The sequence below is a fragment of the Lissotriton vulgaris genome, unplaced genomic scaffold (genome assembly GCF_964263255.1).
Source record: "Lissotriton vulgaris unplaced genomic scaffold, aLisVul1.2 SCAFFOLD_477, whole genome shotgun sequence".
NCBI classification, from domain to species: Eukaryota; Metazoa; Chordata; class Amphibia; order Caudata; family Salamandridae; genus Lissotriton; species Lissotriton vulgaris.
Genome location: NW_028243643.1, coordinates 546,393 through 558,810, shown reverse-complemented (window position 1 = coordinate 558,810; position 12,418 = coordinate 546,393).

Sequence of the window (12,418 nt, the reverse complement as noted above, 5' to 3'; positions counted from 1 at the left end):
GAGCAGAAACGGCTGATTTTCGACAAAAGAGATAACACCCCCCCCATTAAGTCATGCTTCAGAAATGTGGAAAATGGTCCGTTTTCAAATGTTTTATTTTGGAACGTCAGTTCACATTTGTAGGTGGATCATCAGTGTTAGAGCTAAAATTAGCATGTTTATAGTGATGTTCATGCTTCCAGGGGCTCGGGAAGTGAATTAAATACTTTTTGGAGGCATTTAATGTTCAATCAAAAACAGCTGATTTTTGACAAAAGAGATAACACCCCCCCATTACGTCATGCTTCAGAAATGTGGAAAATGGTCCGTTTTAAAATGTTTTATTTTTGAATGTCAGTTCACATTTGTAGGTGGATCATCAGTGTTGGAGCTAAAATTAGCATGTTTAAAGTGATTTTCATGCTTCCAGGGGCCCTAAACACAAGATTTATGGAATGGTTAAAAGTGCATGAAAATGGCCAATTTACTCACTCTGAGTTCTCAAAAAGGGTTTCTTCACCCCGGGAAGTTAATTAAATACCATTTGGAGGCATTTAATGTTCGAGCAAAAACGGCTGATTTTCGACAAAAGAGATAACACCCCCCCATTACGTCATGCTTCAGAAATGTGGAAAATGGTCCGTTTTAAAATGTTTTATTTTTGAATGTCAGTTCACATTTGTAGGTGGATCATCAGTGTTGGAGCTAAAATTAGCATGTTTAAAGTGATTTTCATGCTTCCAGGGGCCCTAAACACAAGATTTATGGAATGGTTAAAAGTGCATGAAAATGGCCAATTTACTCACTCTGAGTTCTCAAAAAGGGTTTCTTCACCCCGGGAAGTTAATTAAATACCATTTGGAGGCATTTAATGTTCAATCAAAAACATCTGATTTTTGACAAAAGAGATAACACCCCCCCATTACGTCATGCTTCAGAAATGTGGAAAACGGTCCGTTTTCAAATGTTTTATTTTTGAACGTCAGTTCACATTTGTAGGTGGATCATCAGTGTTAGAGCTAAAATTAGCATGTTTAAAGTGATTTTCATGCTTCCAGGGGCCCTAAACACAAGATTTATGGAATGGTTAAAAGTGCATGAAAATGGCCAATTTACTCACTCTGAGTTCTCAAAAAGTGTTTCTTCACCCCGGCAAGTTAATTAAATACCATTTGGAGGCATTTAATGTTCGAGCAGAAACAGCTGATTTTCGACAAAAGAGATAACACCCCCCCCATTAAGTCATGCTTCAGAAATGTGGAAAATGGTCCGTTTTCAAATGTTTTATTTTGGAACGTCAGTTCACATTTGTAGGTGGATCATCAGTGTTAGAGCTAAAATTAGCATGTTTATAGTGATGTTCATGCTTCCAGGGGCTCGGGAAGTGAATTAAATACTTTTTGGAGGCATTTAATGTTCAATCAAAAACAGCTGATTTTTGACAAAAGAGATAACACCCCCCCATTACGTCATGCTTCAGAAATGTGGAAAATGGTCCGTTTTAAAATGTTTTATTTTTGAATGTCAGTTCACATTTGTAGGTGGATCATCAGTGTTGGAGCTAAAATTAGCATGTTTAAAGTGATTTTCATGCTTCCAGGGGCCCTAAACACAAGATTTATGGAATGGTTAAAAGTGCATGAAAATGGCCAATTTACTCACTCTGAGTTCTCAAAAAGGGTTTCTTCACCCCGGGAAGTTAATTAAATACCATTTGGAGGCATTTAATGTTCGAGCAAAAACGGCTGATTTTCGACAAAAGAGATAACACCCCCCCATTACGTCATGCTTCAGAAATGTGGAAAATGGTCCGTTTTCAAATGTTTTATTTTTGAACGTCAATTCACATTTGTAGGTGGATCATCAGTGTTAGAGCTAAAATTAGCATGTTTAAAGTGATTTTCATGCTTCCAGGGGCTCGGGAAGTGAATTAAATACTATTTGGAGGCATTTAATGTTCAAGCAAAAACAGCTGATTTTTGACAAAAGAGATAACACCCCCCCATTACGTCATGCTTCAGAAATGTGGAAAATGGTCCGTTTTCAAATGTTTTATTTTTGAACGTCAGTTCACATTTGTAGGTGGATCATCAGTGTTAGAGCTAAAATTAGCATGTTTAAAGTGATTTTTATGCTTCCAGGGGCCCTAAACACAAGATTTATGGAATGGTTAAAAGTGCATGAAAATGGCCAATTTACTCACTCTGAGTTCTCAAAAAGGGTTTCTTCACCCCGGGAAGTTAATTAAATACCATTTGGAGGCATCTAATGTTCGAGCAAAAAAGGCTGATTTTCGACAAAAGAGATAACACCCCCCCATTACGTCATGCTTCAGAAATGTGGAAAATGGTCCGTTTTCAAATGTTTTATTTTTGAACATCAGTTCACATTTGTAGGTGGATCATCAGTGTTAGAGCTAAAATTAGCATGTTTAAAGTGATTTTCATGCTTCCAGGGGCTCGGGAAGTGAATTAAATACTATTTGGAGGCATTTAATGTTCAAGCAAAAACAGCTGATTTTTGACAAAAGAGATAACACCCCCCCATTACGTCATGCTTCAGAAATGTGGAAAATGGTCCGTTTTCAAATGTTTTATTTTTGAACGTCAGTTCACATTTGTAGGTGGATCATCAGTGTTAGAGCTAAAATTAGCATGTTTAAAGTGATTTTCATGCTTCTAGGGGCTCGGGAAGTGAATTAAATACTATTTGGAGGCATTTAATGTTCAATCAAAAACAGCTGATTTTTGACAAAAGAGATAACACCCCCCCATTACATCATGCTTCAGAAATGTGGAAAATGGTCCGTTTTCAAATGTTTTATTTTTGAACGTCAGTTCACATTTGTAGGTGGATCATCAGTGTTAGAGCTAAAATTAGCATGTTTAAAGTGATTTTCATGCTTCCAGGGGCCCTAAACACAAGATTTATGGAATGGTTAAAAGTGCATGAAAATGGCCAATTTACTCACTCTGAGTTCTCAAAAAGGGTTTCTTCACCCCGGGAAGTTAATTAAATACCATTTGGAGGCATTTAATGTTCGAGCAAAAACGGCTGATTTTCGACAAAAGAGATAACACCCCCCCATTACGTCATGCTTCAGAAATGTGGAAAATGGTCCGTTTTCAAATGTTTTATTTTTGAACGTCAATTCACATTTGTAGGTGGATCATCAGTGTTAGAGCTAAAATTAGCATGTTTAAAGTGATTTTCATGCTTCCAGGGGCCCTAAACACAAGATTTATGGAATGGTTAAAAGTGCATGAAAATGGCCAATTTACTCACTCTGAGTTCTCAAAAAGGGTTTCTTCACCCCGGGAAGTTAATTAAATACCATTTGGAGGCATTTAATGTTCGAGCAAAAACGGCTGATTTTCGACAAAAGAGATAACACCCCCCCATTACGTCATGCTTCAGAAATGTGGAAAATGGTCCGTTTTCAAATGTTTTATTTTTGAACGTCAATTCACATTTGTAGGTGGATCATCAGTGTTAGAGCTAAAATTAGCATGTTTAAAGTGATTTTCATGCTTCCAGGGGCTCGGGAAGTGAATTAAATACTATTTGGAGGCATTTAATGTTCAAGCAAAAACAGCTGATTTTTGACAAAAGAGATAACACCCCCCCATTACGTCATGCTTCAGAAATGTGGAAAATGGTCCGTTTTCAAATGTTTTATTTTTGAACGTCAGTTCATATTTGTAGGTGGATTATCAGTGTTAGAGCTAAAATTAGCATGTTTAAAGTGATTTTCATGCTTCTAGGGGCCCTAAACACAAGATTTATGGAATGGTTAAAAGTGCATGAAAATGGCCAATTTACTCACTCTGAGTTCTCGAAAAGGGTTTCTTCACCCCGGGAAGTTAATTAAATACCATTTGGAGGCATTTAATGTTCGAGCAAAAACGGCTGATTTTCGACAAAAGAGATAACACCCCCCCATTACGTCATGCTTCAGAAATGTGGAAAACGGTCCGTTATCAAATGTTTTATTTTTGAACGTCAGTTCACATTTGTAGGTGGATCATCAGTGTTAGAGCTAAAATTAGCATGTTTAAAGTGATTTTCATGCTTCCAGGGGCCCTAAACACAAGATTTATGGAATGGTTAAAAGTGCATGAAAATGGCCAATTTACTCACTCTGAGTTCTCAAAAAGTGTTTCTTCACCCCGGGAAGTTAATTAAATACCATTTGGAGGCATTTAATGTTCGAGCAGAAACGGCTGATTTTCGACAAAAGAGATAACACCCCCCCCATTAAGTCATGCTTCAGAAATGTGGAAAATGGTCTGTTTTCAAATGTTTTATTTTGGAACGTCAGTTCACATTTGTAGGTGGATCATCAGTGTTAGAGCTAAAATTAGCATGTTTATAGTGATGTTCATGCTTCCAGTGGCTCGGGAAGTGAATTAAATACTTTTTGGAGGCATTTAATGTTCAATCAAAAACAGCTGATTTTTGACAAAAGAGATAACACCCCCCCATTACGTCATGCTTCAGAAATGTGGAAAATGGTCCGTTTTAAAATGTTTTATTTTTGAATGTCAGTTCACATTTGTAGGTGGATCATCAGTGTTGGAGCTAAAATTAGCATGTTTAAAGTGATTTTCATGCTTCCAGGGGCCCTAAACACAAGATTTATGGAATGGTTAAAAGTGCATGAAAATGGCCAATTTACTCACTCTGAGTTCTCAAAAAGGGTTTCTTCACCCCGGGAAGTTAATTAAATACCATTTGGAGGCATTTAATGTTCGAGCAAAAACGGCTGATTTTCGACAAAAGAGATAACACCCCCCCATTACGTCATGCTTCAGAAATGTGGAAAATGGTCCGTTTTCAAATGTTTTATTTTTGAACGTCAGTTCACATTTGTAGGTGGATCATCAGTGTTAGAGCTAAAATTAGCATGTTTAAAGTGATTTTCATGCTTCCAGGGGCCCTAAACACAAGATTTATGGAATGGTTAAAAGTGCATGAAAATGGCCAATTTACTCACTCTGAGTTCTCAAAAAGGGTTTCTTCACCCCGGGAAGTTAATTAAATACCATTTGGAGGCATTTAATGTTCGAGCAAAAACGGCTGATTTTCGACAAAAGAGATAACACCCCCCCATTACGTCATGCTTCAGAAATGTGGAAAATGGTCCGTTTTCAAATGTTTTATTTTTGAACGTCAATTCACATTTGTAGGTGGATCATCAGTGTTAGAGCTAAAATTAGCATGTTTAAAGTGATTTTCATGCTTCCAGGGGCTCGGGAAGTGAATTAAATACTATTTGGAGGCATTTAATGTTCAAGCAAAAACAGCTGATTTTTGACAAAAGAGATAACACCCCCCCATTACGTCATGCTTCAGAAATGTGGAAAATGGTCCGTTTTCAAATGTTTTATTTTTGAACGTCAGTTCACATTTGTAGTTGGATTATCAGTGTTAGAGCTAAAATTAGCATGTTTAAAGTGATTTTCATGCTTCTAGGGGCCCTAAACACAAGATTTATGGAATGGTTAAAAGTGCATGAAAATGGCCAATTTACTCACTCTGAGTTCTCAAAAGGGTTTCTTCACCCCGGGAAGTTAATTAAATACCATTTGGAGGCATTTAATGTTCGAGCAAAAACGGCTGATTTTCGACAAAAGAGATAACACCCCCCCATTACGTCATGCTTCAGAAATGTGGAAAACGGTCCGTTTTCAAATGTTTTATTTTTGAACGTCAGTTCACATTTGTAGGTGGATCATCAGTGTTAAAGCTAAAATTAGCATGTTTAAAGTGATTTTCATGCTTCCAGGGGCCCTAAACACAAGATTTATGGAATGGTTAAAAGTGCATGAAAATGGCCAATTTACTCACTCTGAGTTCTCAAAAAGTGTTTCTTCACCCCGGGAAGTTAATTAAATACCATTTGGAGGCATTTAATGTTCGAGCAGAAACGGCTGATTTTCGACAAAAGAGATAACACCCCCCCCATTAAGTCATGCTTCAGAAATGTGGAAAATGGTCCGTTTTCAAATGTTTTATTTTGGAACGTCAGTTCACATTTGTAGGTGGATCATCAGTGTTAGAGCTAAAATTAGCATGTTTATAGTGATGTTCATGCTTCCAGGGGCTCGGGAAGTGAATTAAATACTTTTTGGAGGCATTTAATGTTCAATCAAAAACAGCTGATTTTTGACAAAAGAGATAACACCCCCCCATTACGTCATGCTTCAGAAATGTGGAAAATGGTCCGTTTTAAAATGTTTTATTTTTGAATGTCAGTTCACATTTGTAGGTGGATCATCAGTGTTGGAGCTAAAATTAGCATGTTTAAAGTGATTTTCATGCTTCCAGGGGCCCTAAACACAAGATTTATGGAATGGTTAAAAGTGCATGAAAATGGCCAATTTACTCACTCTGAGTTCTCAAAAAGGGTTTCTTCACCCCGGGAAGTTAATTAAATACCATTTGGAGGCATTTAATGTTCGAGCAAAAACGGCTGATTTTCGACAAAAGAGATAACACCCCCCCATTACGTCATGCTTCAGAAATGTGGAAAATGGTCCGTTTTAAAATGTTTTATTTTTGAATGTCAGTTCACATTTGTAGGTGGATCATCAGTGTTGGAGCTAAAATTAGCATGTTTAAAGTGATTTTCATGCTTCCAGGGGCCCTAAACACAAGATTTATGGAATGGTTAAAAGTGCATGAAAATGGCCAATTTACTCACTCTGAGTTCTCAAAAAGGGTTTCTTCACCCCGGGAAGTTAATTAAATACCATTTGGAGGCATTTAATGTTCAATCAAAAACATCTGATTTTTGACAAAAGAGATAACACCCCCCATTACGTCATGCTTCAGAAATGTGGAAAACGGTCCGTTTTCAAATGTTTTATTTTTGAACGTCAGTTCACATTTGTAGGTGGATCATCAGTGTTAGAGCTAAAATTAGCATGTTTAAAGTGATTTTCATGCTTCCAGGGGCCCTAAACACAAGATTTATGGAATGGTTAAAAGTGCATGAAAATGGCCAATTTACTCACTCTGAGTTCTCAAAAAGTGTTTCTTCACCCCGGGAAGTTAATTAAATACCATTTGGAGGCATTTAATGTTCGAGCAGAAACAGCTGATTTTCGACAAAAGAGATAACACCCCCCCCATTAAGTCATGCTTCAGAAATGTGGAAAATGGTCCGTTTTCAAATGTTTTATTTTGGAACGTCAGTTCACATTTGTAGGTGGATCATCAGTGTTAGAGCTAAAATTAGCATGTTTATAGTGATGTTCATGCTTCCAGGGGCTCGGGAAGTGAATTAAATACTTTTTGGAGGCATTTAATGTTCAATCAAAAACAGCTGATTTTTGACAAAAGAGATAACACCCCCCCATTACGTCATGCTTCAGAAATGTGGAAAATGGTCCGTTTTAAAATGTTTTATTTTTGAATGTCAGTTCACATTTGTAGGTGGATCATCAGTGTTGGAGCTAAAATTAGCATGTTTAAAGTGATTTTCATGCTTCCAGGGGCCCTAAACACAAGATTTATGGAATGGTTAAAAGTGCATGAAAATGGCCAATTTACTCACTCTGAGTTCTCAAAAAGGGTTTCTTCACCCCGGGAAGTTAATTAAATACCATTTGGAGGCATTTAATGTTCGAGCAAAAACGGCTGATTTTCGACAAAAGAGATAACACCCCCCCATTACGTCATGCTTCAGAAATGTGGAAAATGGTCCGTTTTCAAATGTTTTATTTTTGAACGTCAATTCACATTTGTAGGTGGATCATCAGTGTTAGAGCTAAAATTAGCATGTTTAAAGTGATTTTCATGCTTCCAGGGGCTCGGGAAGTGAATTAAATACTATTTGGAGGCATTTAATGTTCAAGCAAAAACAGCTGATTTTTGACAAAAGAGATAACACCCCCCCATTACGTCATGCTTCAGAAATGTGGAAAATGGTCCGTTTTCAAATGTTTTATTTTTGAACGTCAGTTCACATTTGTAGGTGGATCATCAGTGTTAGAGCTAAAATTAGCATGTTTAAAGTGATTTTTATGCTTCCAGGGGCCCTAAACACAAGATTTATGGAATGGTTAAAAGTGCATGAAAATGGCCAATTTACTCACTCTGAGTTCTCAAAAAGGGTTTCTTCACCCCGGGAAGTTAATTAAATACCATTTGGAGGCATTTAATGTTCGAGCAAAAAAGGCTGATTTTCGACAAAAGAGATAACACCCCCCCATTACGTCATGCTTCAGAAATGTGGAAAATGGTCCGTTTTCAAATGTTTTATTTTTGAACATCAGTTCACATTTGTAGGTGGATCATCAGTGTTAGAGCTAAAATTAGCATGTTTAAAGTGATTTTCATGCTTCCAGGGGCTCGGGAAGTGAATTAAATACTATTTGGAGGCATTTAATGTTCAAGCAAAAACAGCTGATTTTTGACAAAAGAGATAACACCCCCCCATTACGTCATGCTTCAGAAATGTGGAAAATGGTCCGTTTTCAAATGTTTTATTTTTGAACGTCAGTTCACATTTGTAGGTGGATCATCAGTGTTAGAGCTAAAATTAGCATGTTTAAAGTGATTTTCATGCTTCTAGGGGCTCGGGAAGTGAATTAAATACTATTTGGAGGCATTTAATGTTCAATCAAAAACAGCTGATTTTTGACAAAAGAGATAACACCCCCCCATTACATCATGCTTCAGAAATGTGGAAAATGGTCCGTTTTCAAATGTTTTATTTTTGAACGTCAGTTCACATTTGTAGTTGGATCATCAGTGTTAGAGCTAAAATTAGCATGTTTAAAGTGATTTTCATGCTTCCAGGGGCCCTAAACACAAGATTTATGGAATGGTTAAAAGTGCATGAAAATGGCCAATTTACTCACTCTGAGTTCTCAAAAAGGGTTTCTTCACCCCGGGAAGTTAATTAAATACCATTTGGAGGCATTTAATGTTCGAGCAAAAACGGCTGATTTTCGACAAAAGAGATAACACCCCCCCATTACGTCATGCTTCAGAAATGTGGAAAATGGTCCGTTTTCAAATGTTTTATTTTTGAACGTCAATTCACATTTGTAGGTGGATCATCAGTGTTAGAGCTAAAATTAGCATGTTTAAAGTGATTTTCATGCTTCCAGGGGCCCTAAACACAAGATTTATGGAATGGTTAAAAGTGCATGAAAATGGCCAATTTACTCACTCTGAGTTCTCAAAAAGGGTTTCTTCACCCCGGGAAGTTAATTAAATACCATTTGGAGGCATTTAATGTTCGAGCAAAAACGGCTGATTTTCGACAAAAGAGATAACACCCCCCCATTACGTCATGCTTCAGAAATGTGGAAAATGGTCCGTTTTCAAATGTTTTATTTTTGAACGTCAATTCACATTTGTAGGTGGATCATCAGTGTTAGAGCTAAAATTAGCATGTTTAAAGTGATTTTCATGCTTCCAGGGGCTCGGGAAGTGAATTAAATACTATTTGGAGGCATTTAATGTTCAAGCAAAAACAGCTGATTTTTGACAAAAGAGATAACACCCCCCCATTACGTCATGCTTCAGAAATGTGGAAAATGGTCCGTTTTCAAATGTTTTATTTTTGAACGTCAGTTCATATTTGTAGGTGGATTATCAGTGTTAGAGCTAAAATTAGCATGTTTAAAGTGATTTTCATGCTTCTAGGGGCCCTAAACACAAGATTTATGGAATGGTTAAAAGTGCATGAAAATGGCCAATTTACTCACTCTGAGTTCTCAAAAAGGGTTTCTTCACCCCGGGAAGTTAATTAAATACCATTTGGAGGCATTTAATGTTCGAGCAAAAACGGCTGATTTTCGACAAAAGAGATAACACCCCCCCATTACGTCATGCTTCAGAAATGTGGAAAATGGTCCGTTTTAAAATGTTTTATTTTTGAATGTCAGTTCACATTTGTAGGTGGATCATCAGTGTTGGAGCTAAAATTAGCATGTTTAAAGTGATTTTCATGCTTCCAGGGGCCCTAAACACAAGATTTATGGAATGGTTAAAAGTGCATGAAAATGGCCAATTTACTCACTCTGAGTTCTCAAAAAGGGTTTCTTCACCCCGGGAAGTTAATTAAATACCATTTGGAGGCATTTAATGTTCAATCAAAAACATCTGATTTTTGACAAAAGAGATAACACCCCCCATTACGTCATGCTTCAGAAATGTGGAAAACGGTCCGTTTTCAAATGTTTTATTTTTGAACGTCAGTTCACATTTGTAGGTGGATCATCAGTGTTAGAGCTAAAATTAGCATGTTTAAAGTGATTTTCATGCTTCCAGGGGCCCTAAACACAAGATTTATGGAATGGTTAAAAGTGCATGAAAATGGCCAATTTACTCACTCTGAGTTCTCAAAAAGTGTTTCTTCACCCCGGGAAGTTAATTAAATACCATTTGGAGGCATTTAATGTTCGAGCAGAAACAGCTGATTTTCGACAAAAGAGATAACACCCCCCCCATTAAGTCATGCTTCAGAAATGTGGAAAATGGTCCGTTTTCAAATGTTTTATTTTGGAACGTCAGTTCACATTTGTAGGTGGATCATCAGTGTTAGAGCTAAAATTAGCATGTTTATAGTGATGTTCATGCTTCCAGGGGCTCGGGAAGTGAATTAAATACTTTTTGGAGGCATTTAATGTTCAATCAAAAACAGCTGATTTTTGACAAAAGAGATAACACCCCCCCATTACGTCATGCTTCAGAAATGTGGAAAATGGTCCGTTTTAAAATGTTTTATTTTTGAATGTCAGTTCACATTTGTAGGTGGATCATCAGTGTTGGAGCTAAAATTAGCATGTTTAAAGTGATTTTCATGCTTCCAGGGGCCCTAAACACAAGATTTATGGAATGGTTAAAAGTGCATGAAAATGGCCAATTTACTCACTCTGAGTTCTCAAAAAGGGTTTCTTCACCCCGGGAAGTTAATTAAATACCATTTGGAGGCATTTAATGTTCGAGCAAAAACGGCTGATTTTCGACAAAAGAGATAACACCCCCCCATTACGTCATGCTTCAGAAATGTGGAAAATGGTCCGTTTTCAAATGTTTTATTTTTGAACGTCAATTCACATTTGTAGGTGGATCATCAGTGTTAGAGCTAAAATTAGCATGTTTAAAGTGATTTTCATGCTTCCAGGGGCTCGGGAAGTGAATTAAATACTATTTGGAGGCATTTAATGTTCAAGCAAAAACAGCTGATTTTTGACAAAAGAGATAACACCCCCCCATTACGTCATGCTTCAGAAATGTGGAAAATGGTCCGTTTTCAAATGTTTTATTTTTGAACGTCAGTTCACATTTGTAGGTGGATCATCAGTGTTAGAGCTAAAATTAGCATGTTTAAAGTGATTTTTATGCTTCCAGGGGCCCTAAACACAAGATTTATGGAATGGTTAAAAGTGCATGAAAATGGCCAATTTACTCACTCTGAGTTCTCAAAAAGGGTTTCTTCACCCCGGGAAGTTAATTAAATACCATTTGGAGGCATTTAATGTTCGAGCAAAAAAGGCTGATTTTCGACAAAAGAGATAACACCCCCCCATTACGTCATGCTTCAGAAATGTGGAAAATGGTCCGTTTTCAAATGTTTTATTTTTGAACATCAGTTCACATTTGTAGGTGGATCATCAGTGTTAGAGCTAAAATTAGCATGTTTAAAGTGATTTTCATGCTTCCAGGGGCTCGGGAAGTGAATTAAATACTATTTGGAGGCATTTAATGTTCAAGCAAAAACAGCTGATTTTTGACAAAAGAGATAACACCCCCCCATTACGTCATGCTTCAGAAATGTGGAAAATGGTCCGTTTTCAAATGTTTTATTTTTGAACGTCAGTTCACATTTGTAGGTGGATCATCAGTGTTAGAGCTAAAATTAGCATGTTTAAAGTGATTTTCATGCTTCTAGGGGCTCGGGAAGTGAATTAAATACTATTTGGAGGCATTTAATGTTCAATCAAAAACAGCTGATTTTTGACAAAAGAGATAACACCCCCCCATTACATCATGCTTCAGAAATGTGGAAAATGGTCCGTTTTCAAATGTTTTATTTTTGAACGTCAGTTCACATTTGTAGGTGGATCATCAGTGTTAGAGCTAAAATTAGCATGTTTAAAGTGATTTTCATGCTTCCAGGGGCCCTAAACACAAGATTTATGGAATGGTTAAAAGTGCATGAAAATGGCCAATTTACTCACTCTGAGTTCTCAAAAAGGGTTTCTTCACCCCGGGAAGTTAATTAAATACCATTTGGAGGCATTTAATGTTCGAGCAAAAACGGCTGATTTTCGACAAAAGAGATAACACCCCCCCATTACGTCATGCTTCAGAAATGTGGAAAATGGTCCGTTTTCAAATGTTTTATTTTTGAACGTCAATTCACATTTGTAGGTGGATCATCAGTGTTAGAGCTAAAATTAGCATGTTTAAAGTG